This window comes from Pelobates fuscus, chromosome 3 (assembly GCF_036172605.1).
Source record: "Pelobates fuscus isolate aPelFus1 chromosome 3, aPelFus1.pri, whole genome shotgun sequence".
NCBI lineage: Eukaryota > Metazoa > Chordata > Amphibia > Anura > Pelobatidae > Pelobates > Pelobates fuscus.
In genome coordinates, this window is record NC_086319.1 from 203,744,636 (window position 1) to 203,769,839 (window position 25,204).

Genomic DNA, 25,204 nt, shown 5'->3' on the forward strand with positions numbered 1-25,204 from the left:
CAGTCTAATACATAGACATACACACACTACCTAATACATAGACCCACACTGCCTAACAGACACACAGACTGTCGGATACATAGACACACACACTGTCTAATACATAGACACGAAACTGCCTAATGCATAGACACACACTGTCTAATACATAGACACACACACACACTGCCTAACACACCTCCATCACCTGGAGTTTCATACGGATACTTTATGTAGGACCCTAGAGTACTCCTATGCAGGGCCGCCATCAGAGGGTGACAGGGGGTCGAACGGCAAAACTGCTGCAGGTGCATCTGCACCGGGGCCCATCAGGTGGCCCAAGCATTTAGGGCCACCCGATGAGCCATATATCTTCAGGGGCCGGTCAGCGATGTAATAGTGCGACCGGGCCCCTTTAAAAAAAAAATGCGGCTGCACCGCAAATGCAAAGGAAAGGAGAGCAGAGGCATCCGCTCCCACCATCCCCAGCCACCCTCCTGCAACTTAAAGGTAAGGAATAGGAGGGTGGCTGAAAAATGAGGTGTATGTCTGTATGTATGTATATCAGAATGTTGTCCACAAGTCCACAATGAAAGTGTAGATACATGGACTTCTAGATAACTAGGTAGATAGACAGATCCATCAATCTATTACAGAACATGGAGTGTTCATATTAAACAAACATAAATAAACATCCGCACCCCTATTACATAGTTACATAGCTGAAAAGAGACTTGCGTCCATCAAGTTCAACCTTCCTCACATTCAATTGAATGTCCCTGTTGCTCATTCACCACCACCTCTAAATATTTTAGGAAGGAAAATGTCTTACTAAAGTGACATTTAAAAATAAATACCAGATAAAAAAAAAAATAATACTTACAGTTAACTAGCCTGTCCTGCTCTCAAGTTGTCATCTTTAGCCAGTTGAAATAGGTCAACATAAAAATCACCCATAAAACCAGATGCATAAAAAGCTTTCTTGCATATATATTCTCCAGTTCTTTTCTCTAGTGCCAAGATATTACAACAGGAGAATTCATTACACGTTCTTTATCCTGGAAAAAAATAATAACACAAACAACACGATATCAAATCTCAATAAAACTTTACAGTGTTATAAAATATAAAAAAAGCTATTGATTATGTGATGTGTACCCAAAAATAGACAGTGTATTGTGTTTGGCAAGATAGATTTTTACAAAACTGAAACAATGCAAGTTATATGGTAAATTAAAATAGGCCTTAACTCTATGGGTTGATTGTGTACATCATACAAAACAGAAAGTGCTTTGGAAATAATGGTATTCAGATAAATATTGTTCTACAAATTAGTAACACCAGTTATCCCACCATGCATTTTACCTATGAATTTGTGGCTTACAGCCTTTGCACAAAATTATATTAAATTATATAAAATATCATAGGATGAAGAAATATATCACAAAACACAGCAACAGTATTACTGATGTATATATTCTCTACTTTAACAAACAATGTGTAAAATAGAGAAAAAAATACATCCTCGGAACTCTTGACGCTTTACATTGGTCAGGTGTTTGCCGGCCCTTTTGGGTAATTTCCTTTTGTACGAGAATTGCGGGAACTGAGAGACTAGAGTCAGAGAAGACCAAGAATACCCTCAACTGGAAATTATATTTTTGTTTCTTTTAACTTGAGGCTTCTGAAATGATACAGACAAAAAGACCAATAGAGAAAGAAAAAGATACAGAAAGTAATTATACTGAATTATTCTTAGATCTCAGAAAAATATATATTTTTCTTCAGATGTTGGTCTTGCTTTCTTTACTGTATAAAAACATTCTTTTCAGCTGTTTTTGAATATGCCAAACTGCTATACTGATAGGGGGCATATTATTAAATGAGGCCTGTGTCATATGTCTTATTTTCAAGTTTTCTCAAAATATGAGTTTTAAACTGTTAGCTATCTATGCAAAGTGGCTCAATTCACTACATAAAAGGTGCTTGATCTTGCAAAATGGAGTCCGCAAAGAAGCCTGTATTCCACTTATTAAGGAAACACATTTTGCCCATGGCATAGTTTACAATTGGTTTGATTGAAATGGTGCTACAGGGTATCACTCCCAACTGAAAGTAAATAGGCATGAACATTTACACGTATTCATAATTCTGTCACATTTCAGCTGCATCAAAAAAAATTCAAACCATAGATTTAGATACTTTGTTTTTCAATTTAAAATAAACAAAATTTCTTATATTTTAGTTTCTGTTTAAGTGCTTTCTTTTTTAGCTTTGCCCGGGCATTTGGGCATTTCATCATCGTAGAAGAGCCAGGTACATGTCTTCCTTTTTAATCTATGTTTCTAAAAATGCTTAGTGATCACTACTTTAGATTCTGGTGTTTACAACTGTAGAGCCGGATAAATTTCCCTTTGCAATTCAACCCCTTCAGGGCCCGAGTTCAGTGGCAGTCGCTAGATATTCGGTACTACAAAGTTATACCAGTCTTTATCCCTTCTCTTGTCTTTTTCTGTCTGAGGATCCTTTGATCTCTTCTGTATATGTGATTAAAGAAGTCAGGATTAAACAGGCGGCCTTATGTGATATATTTAACATTCCCGTGCTATGATTAACCTTTTTCTACTTCTATAAATTCTAAATACAAGCCAGCATATTTTATAATTACAGAATATTCAGTCTGGGCATGTGTGTGTGTTGATGTGTGTGTGCATGGTTTTATGTATAGTGTGTGTGTGTGTGTCTGTGTGTGTGTGTGTATATATATATATATATATATATATATATATATATATATATATATATATATATATATTTGTGTTCAGGGCCATTTCAGTATAGTATGAAATAGCAAGTGAGTATACTTATCACAATAATAATAAAAAGTCGGTAGAGGTGTGCCGAAACCAATATGTGTGGTAGGCCTGTAAATAAGTGGGCCTACCTTAAATAGTATTGAGAGGAGGGTGGGCCAAAAGAACGTCTGGACTAGCAGGTAAGTAAGGTAGGAGGGGGAGACCCTTTTAAAGGGACATAGCCCCTCCCACAACTTCAGGCCCTGCCTTCAAATTTGTGTTCGGGGCCATTTCAGTATAGTATGAAATAGCAAATGAGTATACTTATCACAATAATAATAAAAGTTAGTAGAGGAGTGCCAAAACTGACATGTGTGGTAAGCCTGTAAATAATTGGGCAAAAAGGAATACCCATATAGTGTTATCACAGATATTTATTACGAAAACACAAGACATGGAGTTAGCATATTACGATGACCTTTACACAAATGCATTCCTTAATTCTTGTGATGGCTGAGGTATGCGTGTTGGTGGGGTATTACTGAATAAGTACCTTGTGACCCATCTGGCTGGTCTTAGTTGATGGTAAGCTTAATACGTAGTGATCCTGTATTTTTGTACAGGTTAGAATACCGTAGGCAATGCTTGGAATCGTGTTGCCCTGTGATGGTAAATTACCAGGGTCGTAGGAAACCATAAAAAGCCAAGTATATGGCGGTTTGGGAATGGTGTTTGTAACTGAAAAGATGTGGTGTTAAATGCCCGGGAGATTTAACTTAATAGTGTTGTGTGACATTTTTATTTTGATGTGGCAAAAATTGGCGAAGAGCCCCCAAAGTTGTATACTTGAACCAGTTTGTAAGGTGGTAATCTAACATGAACTTCGATATATGCAGTAAGCTCGGTCATAGCAGTATGCATTTCTTTGAGGGCCAACTGTGTGAATTCCTGCTGTGACTATTCCATAGGTAATTCTTGGAGCTGGGGAGCAATCGTGGCTATTGGTGAGGCCGTTGTTAGGGACCTCCTGAATGGGTTGGGGAATTGACTTAAGACCTTAAGATGATGGCGTATAGGTATTACTGGGTTGGGAAAGGGAACCCGGCGGGTAGTAATCTAATGCTTTTTTAATGTGAGTACAGACGGTGTACCTCTGTACCCGTCTGTACTCACTGTGTGGTCTGCCGCCCGGTGACCGGGTAAACCGCCGGTGTAGTGCATGCTGGGCTATGCAGACCTCCGTGTTGGTCCGTGGCGGGTCTACTGCACCCCCTTGTGTGCCATGTAGCCGTGGTCCTCGGCGGGCCAGGCTATATCTATACTGCGGACCGGTACAATACCGGTCTGCCCACTCACTGTCAGGCGGGAAAACGAGCGGGCTGGGCGGCAGAGAGACTCAGCAGAGTGAGGCAGCTGGCGAGCTGTCGGTAGGAGCTGAGCACTGTAACTGTAACCATTCAGGGAAACCGGAAGTCCAAAAGAACGTTTGGACCAGCAGGTAAGTAAGGTAGGAGGGGGAGTCCCTTTTAAAGGGACATAGCCCCTCCCACAACTTCAGGCCCTGCCTTCCAATATATATACACACACATTTATATATATATATATATATATATATATATATATATATATATACACACACACATATATCATGCAATAATTTGTAAGAAAAAATCCATATGTGGTTTATATCACTGAGAATCACCGTTCGAGCTTCTAAACACACTTTTGCTATATAATATATTCAGAATACATGTGTGAAGATGACATTTAAAGCAATGATTTACACTGGTCATGGATGTGATGAACCCTAAAATGAGCCATCAATAGGGTAACCCATGCAAATTAGAAAATGGTTCACTGACAGAAAACCATCAGAATATAATACCATTAAGCTTTCTAAAGGTAATGGAAAAAGCAGGAGCTATGACAGCAGGGGAGTGTGATGAGATTTGATCAATTTCTCTACATATCTACCTATATAGGTTATTGATATACTGAACATTAGTTGGAAGCTGAGTTATATAAAACATATACACCTTTTCTTTTTTTAATTAATTTCATTTCATATACAAAATAAACATAAAATGAGACAGATAACTTTTCACATTGATAGAGCATATGCCACAGCTTTATTTAACTGCACAACTTGCCAACAACCATCCAAAATAGCAAACTGTCATCTGCTGGGTGAGCACTGGGAGACAGGTAAACCTTGACTCTAACTGGAGTCCATTGCAGTATGGGCACAGTGCCCATGCAGACCACGACTCTCCAAGCCAAATTCTACTCAATTTTCATCTTATATATTTGCTGAACTGGCAAGGGCACCACTGCTGTGACAACACAGAAAACAAGAAAAACACAACCACAAAGAGACAAAAACACAATACCCACCTACAGATAAAAAGTAATACCTTGGGGCAGGCAGGTGGGTGGGCGAGGAAACAGGTCAGCCTCGCTCAAATCTCCTGCTGCCAACTCAGACATTATAACTTGCAAAACCTAATTTCAAAGAAATGGCTGCCCCCATTCGCACGCCCACATACCACCCCCTCTACCAGCCATGCATGCCTCCACATACAGTCACACACACACACACACAACATATTACAACTATTTACACACAGACACATGCACACACTTTGACACACAGATACACACAATGATTCACACACATTGGCATATACACAACTTGACACACAGATACATGCACAGTCACATACACACACCGATACCCACACACTCAGTAACACACTGGCACATACACACCCTGATACATACATCCAAACGCAGATGCCAACACTGGCACATACACACCCTGATACATACATCCAAACACAGATGCCAACACTGGCACATACACACAAATATGCACACTGGCACATATACACAAATATGCACACTGGCACATACACGCAGATACATACTGACACAGACACATACACAGATGCCCACACTGGCACATACACACATATGATCACACTGGCACATACACACATATGATCACACTGGCACATACACACAGATACAAACTGACACACAAATACCCACACTGGCACATACACACAGATACAAACTGACACCCAAATACACAGACTGGCACATACACAGAGATCCACACTGACACACAGATACCCACACTTGCACATACACACAGATACACACTGACACACAGGTATCCACACTTGCACATACACACTGACACACAGATTAACACTGACCCATACACACACTATCTGACACACATTGCAGCCACATGTTAGCTTACCTTTTGGGGTCCTGGCTGAGTCTGATGGGAGTGTGTCGGGATCCCGCGGGCGGCTGCGAGGGGAGGCTGCACTCCGCTTGCAGTACTCACCCTCCAGCCGTCCGCGGTCCCCTCCTCCACGTGGGCTCGGCGAGCGGCATCCCTCCAGCCTCGGATGCCGCCCGCGTCTTCCTCCACATCCCCCAGCGGCAGCATGCATGACGCTGCACACTGGCAGACCGCCCAAGATATGACACGCCGGGGTCAGTCACCTGACCCGGCGTTAAAGGCACAGTGCCTCAATCACAGTGGGAGGTTTAGATATCTCCCACGTGTGATTGTTAATTCTGATTGGAAATTATCCAATCAGAATTAACCTGATGGTTTAAATACTTACCTTTCCTGTTCCTCCCTGCCCTGTTGTGGTCTTTGCTTGCTAGTATTGATACCGAACTTGTGTTTTCTGGTTCCGTACTCTCTGGCTTGTTAATCTGACTTTGTGACTTTCTCCTACCCTTTGACTTCGGCTTGTTTCTCGTTATCCTGTCTTCTGGTTCCCCTTACTCGGCTTGTCTCCTGACTATTCTGTGTGTGCTTAGCCCGGCCACTCTAAGGTCCAGTGCTGCACCTTTTCTGTGTGTGTGTTAGCGTGTTGGGTTCTCCGAATCGTGACATTACAACAGGGCCATAATGGAACCTGCTGACATACCACAGCTCCTAGTTAATCAGGAGGCTAGAATGGATGGCTTGGACCACCGTATGGATCAGTTTGCTCAAGCTTTGCAAACCATACTGGCTCGTACTGCACACTTGCAGCCTGCCATTCAGGAGGCTGCTGCTGCTGTGCCCGAACCCATTCCCACTCCAGTACCCTTTCCTGCTCATGTAGTCATATGATGCCGCCACAGCGCTACAGCGGTGACCCAGCATTGTGTCGTGGTTTCCTCAACCAAATCGACATCCATTTGGTGATGAATCCACGTTCCTATCCCACTGACAGATCTAAAGTAGCCTTTTTGATAAACCACTTGTCAGGGAGAGCTTTAGCATGGGCCAGCCCGATGTGGGAGAATACGTCTCCTATGTCCTTTGCAGATTTTCTGACAGCTTTCAAACGCACGTTTGATCAACCCGGTAGGGTTGCTTCTGCTGGCAAAGCTCTGCTTAGGGTCCGACAGGGTAACAGATCTGTAGCGGATTACACTATCGAATTCCGCACTCTAGCAGCTGAAGTGGTTTGGAACAATGACGCCCACGTAACAGCCTTTCAGGAGGGTTTGGCCGCTTACACACTGGATGAAATTGCATCCAGGGAATTGCCTGTTCTTCTGGATGATGTTATATACTATATGATTCTTATTGATAACCGTATTAGAGAGAGGCGTAGTCAAAGACGGCTGGATACACGGGTGTTACCTGCTCTACCCAGTACTGCATTACTAGCATTACCCGCTCCTAGGCCACCATCCCCTGAACCCATGCAATTGGGTGCTACGGGGTTAACTGAGGCTGAAAGAGCGTACCGTAGAAGGGAGGGGTTATGCCTTTATTGTGGAAAGAGGGGGCACCACTGTAATGCCTGCCCTAAGGTACAGGGAAACTACAGCACCTAAGGCCTAGAGAGGGGTCGGCCTCGGGTGTTATGACTTTGTCCCCTCATGTGTCCATCTCCAGACCGTTTATTACGGTTTCTCTTTTGGTCAATAAAACCACTATAACAACTAAAGCATTGATCGATTCAGGTGTGGCAGACAACCTTATGGATGAGAGCTTTGCCAAAACTTGACTTTGATCCAAAAGGCCACACCCTTGGCCTTGAGGCCATAGATGGTAGTCCGCTTGAGAAACCTCTGGTAACCCATGAAACCCAAGAAATCGTTATGTCTGTGGGTGCTTTGCACAAGGAAAGGTTAACCTTCCAAATAATTGACTCCCCTACTGCCTCCATTGTTCTGGGTTTTCCCTGGTTAGTTAAACACAACCCTGTACTTGATTGGGGTTGTTTGGATATACTCTCCTGGGGGGAATCTTGTCAACGAGACTGTATGGCTCATGTACGTCCTGTTTTTTCACTCAATGTGCCCACGGCTAAACCACTTTCTGTTTCTGTCCCTTCTGTATATGCAGACCTTGCATGGGTTTTTAAAAGATGGGAGGCAGATAAGCTACCTCCACATCGTGAGTATGACTGTGCCATAAACCTGTTACCGGGTACTATGCCTCCTAGGGGTAAGGTCTACCCTCTTTCTGAGAAAGAAAACCAGATCATGGAGGAGTACATACGGGAATCCTTAAGTAAAGGTTTTATTAGAAGGTCCTCCTCTCCTGCTGGTGCTGGTTTCTTTTTTGTGGCAAAGAAGGAGGGCGACTTGAGGCCATGTATAGACTACAGGGGTCTGAATAATATAGCGATTAAAAACGCCTACCCTATCCCCCTCATCACTGAGTTGTTTGATTGTGTGAAAGGTTCTAAGTTCTTCACTAAATTAGACCTTAGGGGGGCTTATAACCTTGTCCGTATAAAGGAGAATGACGAGTGGAAGACAGCGTTCAATACGCGCAGTTGGCATTACGAATATCTGGTCATGCTTTTTGGACTGTGTAATGCTCCTGCTGTGTTTCAGGTACTTATAAATGATGTCCTTAGGGATTTATTGCATGTCTATGCCATGGTGTACCTTGACGACATACTTGTGTATACTCCTGATTTGAAGTCACACCATAACCATGTTAGGATGGTGCTCAAAAGGTTATTACAGAACGGACTCTACTGTATGTTAGAAAAATGTTTATTCGATCCTCTGTGCAATTCCTGGGATATATAATTACTGAACAGGGTTTCAGTATGGATCCTGCTAAATTGGAAGCCATACTGTTCTGGCCACTTCCCCAAGGACTGAAGGCTATCCAGCGATTTATAGGATTTGCCAACTATTATAGGAAATTTATAAAAAACTTTTCACCACTTATCTCTCCTATAACAAAGCTGACTAAAAAAGGTCTACACCCTAGGGTTTGGACTCCTGAAGCCCTTAAAGCCTTTGAAACTCTCAAGAAAGCATTTGCCTCTGCTCCAGTGCTGCACCACCCTAATCCTTCTCTTCCCTTTGTTATGGAAGTAGACGGTTCTGAGTCGGGTGTGGGAGAAGTACTGTCACAGAGGTTGTCAAATGACAAACCCCTCCATCCCTGTTGTTATTTTTCTAAAAGGTTGTCGGATCCAGAAAAAGTGTTAGCTTTTAAGGAATGGAGGTACTTATTAGAGGGTTCTAGGCACAAAATAATGGTTATAACAGATCATAAGAACCTCTCCTATATAGCTGATGCTAGAAGGTTATCTGCCCGGCAGGCTAGATGGTCTCTATTTCTTTCACGCTTCCAATACGTCATTACCTATAGACCTGGTTGCCGTAATGCCAAAGCTGACGCTATCTCTCGACAGCATGAACCATTAGAATATGTTAACCCGACTCCTGAACCTATTGTACCTGCGTCCCAGATAATAGCTGCTGTTTCGACTCCTTTCCTTGGTAGCATTAAGGCATACCAAACCCAAGCACCCCCTGAGACGCCGATTGGCAAACTATACGTCAAAGCAAATGACAGAAAAAAGTTGTTAACTTTATTTCACACCGCCAAAACTGCCGGTCATCCGGGGGTTACCAAAACCTATAAGGGCCTCCTTCAACAGTTCTGGTGGCCTTCACTTAAGCGAGACGTAGTGGATTTTGTACAGGCTTGTCGGGTCTGTACGCAGTGTAAGTCCCCTAATGTGAGACCCCAGGGTCTACTGATGCCTCTATCTATACCCAAGAAACCATGGACCCACTTATCCATGGATTTCATTGTAGACCTTCCTCTTTCTGATGGTCAGACAGTGATATTGACTGTGACGGATAGGTTCTCTAAATGGCGCACTTTATTCCGCTAAAGAAACTGCCTTCTGCGGTTCAGCTAGCTCAGGTGTTTGCCAAGGAAGTGTTCCGCTTGCATGGGGTACCTCAGGATATCGTATCTGACAGGGGCCCTCAATTTGTCTCTCTGTTTTGGAGGGGCTTTTGTGCTGAGATGGGGGGTCTCCTTGTCGTTCACTTCCTCCTATCATCCACAATCTAATGGTGCAGCCGAACGTGCTAATCAGTCTGTGGAATTGTATCTGCGCTGCTTCACTAATGCGCACCAGGACGACTGATCTCGCCTCCTTCCGTGGGCTGAATTTGCCAGGAATACGGTGTCTCATTCGTCTACTGGCTTAAGTCCTTTTGAGGTTGCTTATGGGTTTCGGCCTTCTGTCCTTCCCGGTGCGTTCTCCGACAAGGGAATGCCCGCCTTGGACCAGCACCTCGCCTCTTTGCGGAAGATGTGGGATCAGGTCCATATTGCGCTGTCTCGTTCAGCAGCTGCTCAGAAGAAGTTCGCTGATCGCCGTAGGGTTCTTATGTTCCGGGTGATAGGGTATGGTTGTCCTCCAGGAACCTCCGTCTCAAGATTCCCTCGATGAAATTTGCTCCCAGATTTCTTGGTCCCTACGAGGTGTTACGTAGGGTTAACCCCATTTCCTACTCCCTTGACCTGCCTCCTTCCATGCGTATTCCGAACGCGTTTCACGTCTCGCTTTTGAAGCCCTTGCTGTGTAACCGGTTCTCTCGTCCCCTCGGATGGCCTGTTTCCCCTCGCACTGTCTCTAGTGACGTGTACGAAGTGGCTGCCCTTCTCGACTCTCGTGTTTCTAGGGGTCGGCTGCAATATCTGGTGGATTGGAAGGGGTACGGACCTGAGGAGCGGTCTTGGGTTTTGTGCTCTGATCTGCACGCTCCCTCTTTGGTCCTCTCCTTTCATGCCCGGTTTCTTTTGAAGCATTCTGCTTCCCGCCCTCCGGGCAGTCTTCGAGGGGGGGGTAATGTCGGGATCCCGCGGGCGGCTGCGAGGGGAGGCTGCACTCCGCTCACAGTACTCACCCTCCAGCTGTCCGCGGTCCCCTCCTCCACGTGGGCTTGGCGAGCGGCATCCCTCCAGCCTCGGATGACGCCCGCGTCTTCCTCCACGTCCCCCAGCGGCAGCATGCATGACGCTGCACGCTGGGAGACCGCCCAAGATATGACACGCCGGAGTCAGTCACCTGACCCGGCGTTAAAGGAACACTATAGTCACCTAAATTACTTTAGCTAAATAGAGCAGTTTTAGTGTATAGATCATTCCCCTGCAATTTCACTGCTCAATTCACTGTCATTTAGGAGTTGACAGAGCCTGCATGAAAAAAAAAAAACTGGTTTCACTTTCAAACAGATGTAATTTACCTTAAATAATTGTATCTCAATCTCTAAATTGAACTTTAATCACATACTGGGGGCTCTTGCAGGGTCTAGCAAGCTATTAACATAGCAGGGGATAAGAAAATCTTAATTAAACAGAACGTGCACTAAAGAAAGCCTAAATAGGGCTCTCTTTACAGGAAGTGTTTATGGAAGGCTGTACAAGTCACATGCAGGGAGGTGTGACTAGGGTTCATAAACAAGGGGATTTAACTCCTAAATGGCAGATAATTGAGCAGTGAGGATGCAGGGGCATGTTCTATACACCAAAACTGCTTCATTAAGCTAAAGTTGTTCAGGTGACTATAGTGTCCCTTTAACCCCTTAAGGACACATGACATGTGTGACATGTCATGATTCCCTTTTATTCCAGAAGTTTGGTCCTTAAGGGGTTAAAGGCACAGTGCCTCAATCACAGTGGGAGGTTTAGATATCTCCCACTTGTGATTGTTAATTCTGATTGGAAATTATCCAATCAGAATTAACCTGATGGTTTAAATACTTACCTTTCCTGTTCCTCCCTGCCCTGTTGTGGTCTTTGCTTGCTAGTATTGATACCGAACTTGTGTATTCTGGTTCCGTACTCTCTGGCTTGTTAATCTGACTTTGTGACTTTCTCCTACTCTTTGACCTCGGCTTGTTTCTCGTTATCCTGTCTTCTGGTTCCCCTTACTCGGCTTGTCTCCTGACTATTCTGTGTGTGCTTAGCCCGGCCACTCTAAGGTCCGGTACTGCACCTTTTCTGTGTGTGTGTGTTAGCGTGTTGGGTTCTCCGAATCGTGACAGAGTGAGCATGTAGCTACTCTCTCCAGCCTCTCCATGCTGCTTGTGCTGCTGCTGCCTCCTCCTCCCTCCCGTGAGGCTGTCTCTTTAGCTGGGAGGAAGTGACAGGGTGCATATCACTTCCTCCCAGCCGGCAGAGACTGCAGGAGCCCGGTCACGTTCTTAACCCCTTAAGGACACATGACATGTGTGACATGTCATGATTCCCTTTTATTCCAGAAGTTTGGTCCTTAAGGGGTTAAAGGGCCAGGCACCCGACTGGACCCCTGCTAAGAAATAACACCCATCGGGTGAGTAATCAATATGGAGAAAGAGGGACAGTTATTGAGGGCTTTTTAACATGTGTAATATCCTGGAAATCAGATACACAATCTGACATACATTGTATGTCAGATTGTGTGTGTGATTTCCATCATATTACACATAATATGCGGGAGTCTTCCAGACCTAACGGGAGACTTGGGATGTCTGCCAACTGGAAAGGCCAATCCAGCTCTCCCCCTTCAACCCCACTTTCTGCAACATTGTAGCAACACATCTAACCTAAACCAATCCCGAGAGAGCCTAGGAGTGTACAGCAGTCACGCTCTCCCTTCTTTAGCTGTCCAGGGGGATCCCTTTCTGTGAATAACCTGGAACTTTAAGTGTTCTCTGCAGTAAAATGTATTTCTTAGATTGTGTAAATATTTTGTATAACCAGAAATATTTTTACATTTCTGTACATGTTATCTTCATTAACATCATGTGTGTAGTGGAGAGCTGATTTCCCACAGCTTAACTCCACCAATATATCCAGAGGATGCAGGAACAAGTAGTAAATCCCAGAGAATATCCAGCACAGTCAGCAATCAAATGCAATAATATCCCATCACCTTTCCCAATCACTGGATGACACACAGTATCAGGAGTAGAACTAATGTTTAATGGCAACATTCCTGCTTTTATGAGATTCTCCCATGCAAGGGAGGGATTCACATTAATTACACATTGCACCAATCATACAGACGTTACCTCCCACACATCTCCTCCCCTTAGCTTAACAGATAATACGATTATACTATACATACTTTTCCCCACTTTCCAGATGGACCCCAAATATGTGTGATATACCTTTAAATATGATCTGGGTGAGCAACATATCCAAAAATCACCCAGATCAGACCAGGGGTTCGGGAGTTATAGGATGGTAAAGTTTTGACCGACCGCATGGGTAAAGATGCCGAAATTAGTTCCATGAAATCTGGCCCTGCGGCCGGTCTCTATTCGTGCCCCAAAACTCCCGAAAGACTATGCCACACATAAGTCGGTAACCGGATTAATCCCCTAGTTCGTGGGATTCATGCTACCGAATTCCGGGCCATTCGTGAGTTACTTTCGGTTCTTTCTGCCGTCCTGGAGGTCTTAGCGGTGTTTGGCTAGTCGAGTGTCCGTTTTGAGTTCCAGACACTCGACGACCAAACACCGCTGTTCGTGGGATTAAGATGGCCGCCGCCACGTATTCGGCTACCGAAATGGCGGCCACACAGGGGATACAGCAGTGAGTTCGTATAAACCAAGGGAATGAGAGAAATGATCAGGGAGGTAAATTGGATGATTAATGTACATCAGGGTGGTCCGTTTTTGGTACTTTGTTCATATACCGAACACAGTATGTCCATAGCTGGTGCAATGTCAATTTGTATAATCCAGGCATGAAGAACCTCAGCAGAACCTCAGCAAATAAAACGATAGATGGGACAGCCAAAAAGGGGTTCCGCTACTTTGTGGTATCTAGTTTATTTTTATGTATTTATTTATTTATTTATTTATAAAATATTTTACCAGGATGGATACATTGAGATCTCACTCATTTTCAAGTATGTCCTGGGTCCACAAAACATTGCATTGTTATAATAGGATACATAGATCTCTTAAAATATTTTAGATTGAATGAAGATTTGACTGTGTCACTGAGGTTATTCCATAATTGCAGTGCTCTGTAGGAAAATGAGGATCGAGCCACTTTATTTTTGTATTGCGGTAGGCTAAATATTGTGCTAGTACTAGATCGGAGGTTATAGGAGGTGGGAACAGCTGGGGAGAGCTTTCTACTCAGGTAGGGTAGGAGCTTCCCAGAAATGCTCTTAAGGCTGGAAATATGAAGAGTACGTTGGGATTCCAGCAATAGCCAGTTTAGCTCTTTTAACATGTCACAGTGGTGGCATTCTAGTACAAAGTGGCAGAATGAATTATATAACGTATTAAGTATATTAAGGTGGGTTTGCGGTTCGGGTGCATACACTACATCCCCATAAGCAATGACTGGCATTAGCATTTAGTGGACTATCTGTTTCCTTACTGTAGAGCTTAGGCAGGATTTGTTTCTGTACAGGGCACCTAGTTTTGGGTAAAGTGTTGAAGAGATTTTTTCAATGTGAAGGCCAAATGATAGATTGGGGTCTAGCACATTTTGCTGCTTCTCAACCTCCTCCTTTCAGACAGTTGACTTTAGGTATTGTCTCCACTTACTTTGTAAACATGGTAGGCATTAGAATTTGCCCAGGACCATTTTTAGAGAAGTAGCCCTCACAAATGTACTTGCTTGTGGTGAGGCAAACAGTGGTAGTATTAAGACTGTATATAATATATATATTTGCTAACTGCTGACATTTTTCTCATATAGCGTCATTTTTATCACCCTTGAATTATCATGTTGTTTAATTGTAAAGCTTATTTTAATCAATTTTAAATTCTCCACCTGTAGGATGTGCTCTTAGAAAAAGGAGTGTCTATCCAAGATGACCATCACCAAGGTGACATGGACATCAAAACTTGTAATGACTACCTTGTAATGACTCTGGGCCTTGCTAGCACAGAACACATCCTCTTGAGCTGTCTATGGATTTGATGATATTAGGTTTGCTGTGTTGTGTAGCTAAATTGAACTGTTGTATCTCTAGTTGATATATATCTTGCTTTGCCCATGATGTAAAATATCTGGGACTTCTGCCAGCTTTGTACTGGATTTGTATAGAAAGTTTGGCAATAGTGTGTGATTGCTTTGGGGGAAGATTTGCACTTCAGTAGACTATTATACACCTGTTCTCTATATAAATATAAGGTTTTGACAGTATATAGAATGTATGCTTGTTCTGGGAAGATGGCAATTGGCTGTATTGGCCAACTGAATGATACTTAGTTGAAGTATGCATCATTTGTAAGCATTGTCCTTGACAACATTCTCCTGATCCCAGTGGAAAGTGAAGAGCTCTCTCTCACATTTTCTTTCCTCCCTGATAGAACATCTTACACGCTATTTGGTTTGAGTATGTCGCTATTCAGTAGACAGATTGTCATCAGGGGTTAATAATGGATAAGGAAAGAAATATGTATTTAACCTTGTATTTTATACATATTTATACTTAAATATTGTCTTTGCTGAGTTTTTCTGCTTTTGCTCACACATTATTGATTTGCGTAGTGTTTTAGAGTCTATGAATGGCTATGGGCTTATTTATTCATATTTTTTTTATCAAAACAAATTCAATAGATACGAGAGATGCCAAATAAAGATGTCTTAAAGCGTTAGTAGATAAACAATTTCTAACAGAAACTTGGTATTTAATAAAGTGAGTTGGCATCTGTAAAATATACAGTAAAAATAGCAGTGTTTTAAAAAAAGCATTATCTGCACATCCTGCCAAATTGAATATTGCCCTTTTTTTTCAATGTTATCATACATGGAGCAGGACATTTAATTTACATTGCACAGACAACCTCTATACAATGGGTCAGTTTATTAAAAATACTGCTGCCTCTTATATATAATACATGTTCCTTTTACCTCACCAACCAGCTCTTTCTATTTGAGCATTTGTGTTTAAAGGAACACTATAGTCACCAGAACAACTACTGCTTATTGAATTTGTTCTGGTGAGTATAATCATTACCTTCAGGCTTTTTGCTGTAAACACTGTCTTTTCAGAGGGAATGCAGTGTTTACATAATAGCCTAGTGATAACTTCACTGGCCACTCCTTAGATGTCTGTTAGAGATCCGTCCTGGGTCATGGCTGCCTAAAATGCATCCAAACATTCAGTATCTCCTCCCTCTGCATGCAGGCACTGAACTTTCCTCAGAGATTCATTGATGAAATTAATCTCTATGAGTAGATGCAGATTGGCCAGGGCTGTGTTTGAATCATGCTGGCTCTGCCCCTGATCTGCCTCTTTGTCAGTCTCAGCCAATCCTATGAGGAAGCATTTTGATTGGATCAGGCTACCACTTCTGAAGATGTCAGCAGACTGCTTGTTTTTTGAGGCAAACAGCATGCAAAGTTACAGCTTTTGGCTTGAATACAGTAAGATTTAGCTATATTTATGGGGGCATGAGGGGCCCAGTGGGGCTAGATGGTGGTGTTAACACTATAGGGTCAGGAATACCTGTTGTGTTCCTGACCCTATAGTGATCCTTTAAGATTAAGTTTACATTCGCATGAGTTTGACTTGCCCTATGCACATAGTGAGTTGATTATTTTTATTTTGCATTTAGCCATCATACCGAAATAACAAACACACAATTAACTGTACTAAGTCAAATGCCAGTATTCTCTTTGAGTGACATTTTTATAACTGCTCGTGGATCAAGTTATAGGAGCAATAGATATGCCATGGTGAAATTCATAATGGTAGTACCATTTGGTAATTCATGGAAACTCAAACTAAAGCATGGGTTATGATCCAAAAGGATTAGTCAGCAGAAACTACCTATGGGCTGTACACTTTCAACCTTGTGGGTCTCATCAGCATGTATTCTACTCTGGAAGTTGAAAGCTCTCTGAGAGCATATAGTTAGGTGCCAAAAAGATTGCGATGAGACCAAACATGATATAACTCCCAACATTGGAAATAGGGAAAAATACTGTTGCGAATCACCTGCATATCTCAAGTTGGACTTTTGCAGGTTTTGGTTCCTGATTCTTTTGGATGATAGACCATGCTTTGGTTTAAAAAGAAAAGCTGTGTTAAAAACAGTGCCCAGTGCTTCTGCAGAAATGCACAGAGTTAAACACGATGCTTGTCTGTGCTCATTTGCGTGTCGAGCTTGTAACTCTGGGATAGTTGTAGAAACATGATTTCTTGAGTTTCTACGCCTTGGGTTGTCTTTCCAAAGTCCAACTTGAGATATGCAGGTGATTCAAAACAAAATGTTCTATCTATAGGTAGATAGTTCTGGGCGGGACTGAACCATTTAACCAGGTACATTTTGTTGCAATGTGGAATTAAACAGCAACATTCTTTTTTTTTTTTTACAAAGCCCCATGAGCTACAATTCACTTGGGCCAGAGTGCACCAAAGGTCATATTGATTAAAAGAAACACTGAGTGTTGGTCCTATGCAGAACTATGTTTGTGTGCTTGTGCTCACACACAAACATACACACACACACACACGCACACACTCATATACAATACTCAAATGAACAAACAGAATATTTTCCAATCACAGCACTCATCATACTAGTGTCATCTTAAAAGCTGTATATGGATCTGTGGGTTTATGCATTTTGGGAATACAAGGGTAAATTGCACACAGCATATAACTAATGAAAAAGACTGTTTATAACATGATGCATAAAACCACTTTGAAATGCATAAGTAAGCAGAATTCTTTGCCTTTGAAAGTGACAGTAATATACAATATTTAATTATAAAGCTATTGATTTTGTGCAGTGAGAGCCCAGAAAGTTTACACAATATTTATTTTTTGTTGTTAAGAAATATTGATGTTACATTTGGAATTATTCTTCTCGGCATGGTTTAGAAATGTTATTCTAGTTTTTATTTACTTATTTGCTTTCTCAAAGAGTTTTATGCAGCTTCAAACAGCACAGGGGGTTTGAAAAAGTCCCACTGCATACAGCAAATACCAATCTGAATATTTTACCCTATTACAGCGGAAAGGAGACTCAGATCAGAATGTTTCCTCTAGCAACCCCTGGAGAGGGATAAAGCCATTCTCTATAAAGAGTTTAAGATAAGGACATTTCATTTAATAACATTTGGACACGGGATAAATCTCTGCATTTTTTTCCCCTATCTTCCAAACTGCTAAAAAAGGTTAAAAAATGTTCTTTCCACTCCATCCTTTGTATCAAGAGTATATCAACTAGGTTAGGCAAAGACAAGTTGCTTATAAATTTACATGTATAAATATATATTTTTTTCCGTGCACAGTTTTTACTCCATTATTCTTAACAATATATGGATTTGATCCCTAAGGATTTTTAGAAGAATAAAATTGGTCCAGGTGGGTCAGGCACGTCCATGCCCAGACGTGCCCAGTGGTTGGCTGACAATTGAGTTTCTCAGCAACTGAGTTATGGCTTTTTCTATTTATTGCAAAGGCTGCTTTATTTTTTTTTTTACCTGTTTCTGGATGAGGAAACATGGTACTCGAACTAGTATGTCATCACAATAACTCAACTGAACCACCAACAAGACTGTAGTGATGTCTGCATTCACCCTGGTACTGTTTCCTTTCTCACAGGTTGATATCATAGTTACTATATGAGGTGTTTGGAAAAGACCTCAACATAGCTAAGATAGTTGGAGCCTGAAAGAGTGTTGGGGAAATAGAGATAAAGGTTATGGGAAAGGAAAACCTTACCAAGAGCCAGAAGAAGGCCAAGTAAAAGGGGATACAATAGAAAGTTATAATCATGGGAGATGGGAGAGTAAAGAAAATATGTAAAGCTTAAAGAAGCACCCAAGGATTACATCACCGTTGGGAGTCCAGTGACTAGGGGGAGGGGATTTGAAGTTACCTGAATCTGTCCCTTGCTTTCACCACCATCTTATTCCAGACGGACCTCTTCTGCTCCATCTCCCTATTTTGTTTCAGTATATCTTTTAACTGTGTTAATCTTTTAGTGGAATTCTAACACAGTCAATAGGAGTATTTCCTAAAGATTCTATCTATATGAAATACTAATTTTGCAGGGGGGAGGAGGGGGGGTGGGGTGGGCCAGTTAACACTATTTATTATGGGATAACTCTATTTATTAGTGAAACTTAAATTTCCTCCAATGATCATATGCCATGAAAGGCAAAGCTTAGCTCTCTGGCTGAGAGTGACAGACGCTGTAGTGGTTATGGTGCCCGGAGTATTTTTGAATGTAGAAGTTCACACATCTTTATCCTAAAACTGGATTCCTCAATTATGGCCAATCATTGGTATATTCTTTGTCCTTTGTATCTAGCAGGCAGCATAGAAGCATACAGAAAATAAATGAAACAATGTTTCTATTTCTCCCCATCATTGTCAATGTTTATCCTGGCTCTGCCTTGCACAAACTTGATTATGATGTAATTTGCTAAATGTTTCAAATAAATGTTAACACAAATGCAGCATGCTACATGTGTTTCCTAGTCCTGCCCCTGCCTCAGTGAATGGATAAGTTCACAAGGTCTAGAGCAGGGGTAGGCAACCTTTTAGCAGCACTGTGCCGATATAGGATTGTGATGTCCCGTAGCGTGCCGATCCTATTTTTTTTTTAAATTGAGGTGTGTATGCTGCCATATTCTGCTTGTGTTATTTTTACTGTAATTGCTTTGTATCGTTGTATTTGTGCGTATATGAGCTATTATATTGTATATGTTCATTAGTAGTTTATGGTCTCGTGTATGATACATATGAATGTGAGCTGTGTATGAAGGCTGCTTTTGGAATTGTGTGTGGATGGATATGTCACATTGTGTGTTTGGTAGTGTGTGGGGGCTGTTTGGGGTATTGCATGTGAGAAGCTGCATGCGGCGTTGTTTGCATGTATATGGATTGTTAGTGGTGTTGCGTTTGTGGGGATTGTGTGTATGTTTGTGTGTGTGCTGTTATTATTTGTATGAGGGGAGGGTTATTCTGCATTTCTGTGTATATCTAGCAGTGTGTGTGGCTTCCCTAGGTTCCAGTGGGGACCAGGCCGGCCGGGTATAGCTCAAGTATAGGAGCTGCAACAGCAGCTGCAGGCTGCTCTGCTACAGTGTGGATTCACATTCACAAGTGCTGGGAGGAAGTGATCTGAGATCACTTCCTCTACGTGCTGCAATGCATAAATTGAGTATTGTCCTTCACCACCTCTTCGTATTAGCAGATATCTGAAGTTTCACTGGGACTCCTGATAGGAAAGAACCTGTTTGGCTCTAGCAGCCTTGAGTGCCGCGCAAAGACACCTCGAGTGCCGTGCATGGCACTAGTGCCGTAGGTTGCCTACCCCTGGTCTAGAGAGTTCAGAGTTAAGTAGAGTTGGTAGAGTCTCAGGTTTAATTGAAATGAACAAAAACATTTTATATAAAAGATATATAACAGTGAAATGTGTGTTTTGGTAAAATATGAACCCCAAGACATTGCACTCAGTGTTTATAACTAATGGGTTAATGGAGATACATGCCTATGTTGCAGCATAACTAGGTAAAAGTGAGCAACCTCAGTAAGATCACTATCACCAATGGAGCAAAAACTCAATACTAACCCCTTAGTCACTGCAGACGTACAGGGTATGTCAGCCAAAAAACGGTTGTTAAAGACCGCTGGCGTACCCTGTATGTCTGCGGCCAAAATTAGTGCTGGAATCGGTCATGATCGCTTCCAGCCACTCTAGGGGTATTACACGATGCCTCGATGTCGAGGCATCATGGCATACCCACCCTCACTGCTGGGCACAAGAGTGATCGCTCACCTGGGTTGCTTAAGGGTTGCCGCATGTGGTGCCCGGCTGTGTTTTGCAGAGGTCAGTAAATCTCAGTAAATGTTTTTTTTTTATTTTTTTTTAAATAAATCACAAAAATAATTACATTAAAACAAATTAACCCCTCTACCTCCCCATGTACTTACCGATCGCCGCCGTTCCGTCTTCTTCTGAGGGGGACTGCCTGGGTTCAGCCCCCCTCTGACAGTCCCCCCTCTGCAATTTAGGACTCCCAGACAGTCCCCCTTAGTTAACCTGCTCTAAAAGAGTGGTCACATGGGCGCAATAGGTGTCCACAGTGCTGCCAGCAGTCCCCCTGCTGGTGAAAAAGTAAAAAAAAAGTTTTAAAAAAAGTTTCAAAAAATTTAAATAAATGTAATAAATTAACAAATATATGTGTAATGTTTTTTTATAAGATAGTGTAAGCTGCACTCACGGTCTTTGGTTAAAACTTTAAGGCTTTATTGGGTTTTCTTTACAAATATATCAACGTCTCAGTCCTACATTCAGACTTTCCTCAGGATCAAACATGACATACAAATGCAACAATAGTCAAATATATAGGTAAAGAACTAAAAAACATAGATGAACAATAACTCACCCTAGGTGCTGTGAACCACCATCAGCGTCCCCCTGAGTCCCGGGCGCATGCGGACCAAAGTTCCGCCCCCTTAAGTGATGTAATGGCGTCATCACGGTCCGTTTTGTAGCCTACATCACGCTTGGGGAAAATAAGCATACTGTCAACATTTGCCATATTCAGGGTTAACCTTGCTATGTGGGGAGCTATTATGTGTGGGTTGGGCACGTGTTTTATCGTTTGTATTGATTTATTCTTTGATGCCCGTGCTCAGTGTCAAAGCTCTCTTGTCTGAGGAGTTTTCCCTTTCATTCTACTGTTTCCCAGTTCCATGTTCCCCATATCAGCGCGTAATCCCCCCTTCACCAGTGTCTCTTGTCATCTAACTGATGAGCCGTAATGAAGCTTCAATGTGTCATGTACGTTGTAAAAATATAAAAATAAGAAGAGAGGAGAGGAGAAGAGATAAGTAACAATGTTAGATAAAGTCAGGTGGGATGGGGGAATGGGTTGCGAGGGTGAGTTCCCCACCATCCTGGCCGCAATCTGCCATATCCTCCGTGTCCCTTTTTGCCATGTATACTATCCAGGGCTGCCACCTCTCTACATGTTTTGTGATATTACCCATCATGGTCGCATGTACCTCCTCTGTGGATCTAATTTCTTCCACTCTGTAAAGCCATTGTTCAACTGTGGGTGCCTGGGTTTGTTTCCAGATGGCAGGTATCAGTGCCTTGGCCGCATCGAGGAAGTGTCGTAGGATCGACTTTTTGTATTATGTATTTTGATCGGTTCCGGTGTGTAATGCAGCAGTGCTCTCTCCAGTGATCGTGGTGCCATTTCTCCCAGGATGTCCTTGATGTGGGAAGTGATCATATTCCAAAATGGCTGGATACAGGAGCACTCCCACCAGATATGTTTCACGCTTCCGATCTCGGTCTCGCATCTCCAGCATGTCGCTGGTGTGTTAGGGTATATTTTATGGAGAAGTTCCGGGGTTCTATACCAGAACAACAGTAGTTTATTATTCACTTCCTGATAGTACGAGCTGATTGAGGATTTATGATAAAGGATCAGGATATTTTACCATGGCGCGTCGGTGAAGGTCTTGTCTGTAAGTCGTTCCCATTGTTGCTTATAAGTGTGAGCCCCAAGTTGGTTTTCCACTAGTAAATATTGGTATAAGGTAGATATCGTTTTCATGGTGGCTGTTTTTCCATTACATATCCCCTCGAACCATGTGAGGGTCCTGTGAACTAAGGGTCTGTTCAGCAGTGTGTTGTGAAAGAGTCTCGTTTGTGAGTATTGAAATGTTTGCATATGTGTCAGTGCATTCCCCATGAGGAGATCTAGGGGTTTCAGTCCGGTTGTGTCTAGTGCCTTGTGAGCGAGATGAATTCCTCCCCGTTCAAAAAGTCCCACACTTTGGGTGGTAGTCAGCCCCCAAGGAGCTGGTTATCCAACAGTGTGATAATCGGGCTTGGCGTGGGGAGATAGATTTCCCCTTCCGTATCGTAGACCAAATCTCAAGGGTTTGCGTTGCCGGGGAGAGCTTGTTCAACGTGTCCAGTGGTCTTATCTCTGCATTCCATAGGGAGGTGAAGATAGAGAAATCACAGGATCCCCTATCTAGGGCAATCCACTGTTTGTGTCGCTGGTTGGTGTACCATTCTAAGGCTCTCTGTAGGGTTGCATGGTGATACTTGCAGAAGTCTGAGAGTGCCAGTCCACCGCATCTCCTAGGTAGGCAAAGTAGTTTGTGCCTCAATCTCGGCCTGCATCCCCTCCAGATGTATTTCAAGATTGCTGATGGGAGTGAAGCGAAAAATGCTGTTGGAAGTGACATTGGGATCGTCTGAAATAAATATAACAGCCTAGGTAAGACATCCATTTGAATCACCGCAGTGCGGCCCAACCATGAAATGTGTGGGTAGTGGGTAGTTCCAATTCTGTAGATCCTGTTGTACACGAGTGAGGAGCGGGATGAAGTTTGCCTGGTGTAGAGTAGCTGGATCCATCGTCACCCATATTCCCAGATATTTCATTTGCGACTGGCACCATCGGAAGGGAAAGGTGGACGAGATAGCTCTGTGCTCCTTAGCAGGATCCGCTGTATTAAATAGTTTGCATTCAGTTAGGTTGAGTTTGAGGCCCAGCAGACGTCCATAATTTTCTAATTCCTTCATGAGGCATGGCAATGTGACCCGTGGTTGTGTGATAAAAAACTGCATATCATCCGCATATGTGGTCACCTTCTGTGTGGTACCTTCCCACTTGAAGCCTGCGATATCGACACTCCGTCTGATCGTTTCTAGTACGGGCTCCAGCGTCAGAGTGAACAGTAATGGACACCCTTGTCTCGTGCCATTTTGGATTGTGAAGGAGTCTGTCAATGCTCCATTGACTCGGATCGTAGCGTTCAGGTTGCTGTATATGGCACCAATCAATGTTGTCATAGATTTGGCAAATCCCAGGTGCCTTAGTACCGTCATTAAACACATCCAATCCACCCGATAAAACGCTTTTTCAGCATCTGTGGAGAGCAAGAGGAGCGGTGAGCCACTCCTTCTTGTCAGATGTGGTATGGCGAGGACCCTTAGGGTGCTCTCCCGGGCTTCCCTGACAGGTATGAATCCTGTTTGATCAGGGTGTACCAGTTTCGGTATCAACATTCATATTATAGTATCCAAAACTTTGGTGAAGAGTTTCATATCGATGTTCAGGAGAGAAATAGGTCTGTAGCTACTACAAGTCTCAAGATACTTGCCCGGTTTAGGTAAAATGGTTGATAGTGGCCGACAAGGACTCTGCGTGGCATTTGCTCCCCGTGGTGAGTGTATTCAGGGCTTTCATTAGCCTAGGTACCAATAGGTCGCCAAATTGTTTGTAGTAGTCTAGCGTCAACCCATCGGGACCCGGGGCGCGGCCTGTTTTTTGTGTTTTTGATTGCTGCTTTTATTTCGTCTTCCGTTACTGCTTCTTCAGTCGTCACAGTCTTGGGTAGAAAGTCTTGTAAGTAGCCGTTCGTACGTTCACGTTTGGTGCATCTATACTCTTCATCCCCTTGCTGGTGTGTGTTGTATAGTATTGTGTAGTATTTGAGGAATTCTCTGGATGCTGGGTAGATGATCACCCTTGCAGTTTTAGTTTATACACTTGTGCGGTTAACTGTTGACCCCTTAGCATGCATGCGAGGAGCTTACCCCATTGTTCGCGTGCATATAAAAGAACCCTTTAGATCTGTGGAGGTTTCCAAAGTGTTGTTTGACTAGTAGAGTGTGTAGCTGCCTCCGGGCTTCCAGAAGTTCCTTGTAGATATCATCCACTTGATGGCATTTATGTTGAGTTCCCAGCGTGGCAATAGTATTTATTAACTCACTTATGTGCCTACAAGCTTCTTTCTTCTTGTTTGAGGCAAGTTGGATAATTTGTCCCAGAAGCACGCTCTTATGAGCTTCCCACACGGTAATATCTGATACGTCTTTCATGGCGTTTTCAGTGAAATAAGATAAGTGTCTGGGAGATGTGTTCCTTAATTTCTAGATCAGTCAGTAAGGCATCGTTCATCGTTCAGTCCTCCTAATTGGTCATGAGAAGGGAGAGTCGGGACATAGATCGTTGCCAGCGTGTACCTACGGCCCAACACTTCCCCTTTAACGAAGGCATACCTGCCCTCCAGGTCAAACTCCCTATCCAATTCTCTAAATTATGCTACCCCCGCTTTTCTGGTTGTGGGGTGGTTGCTGAAATAGTTGGTGGGTATTTGTTTCGTAACGCATGCGAGGAT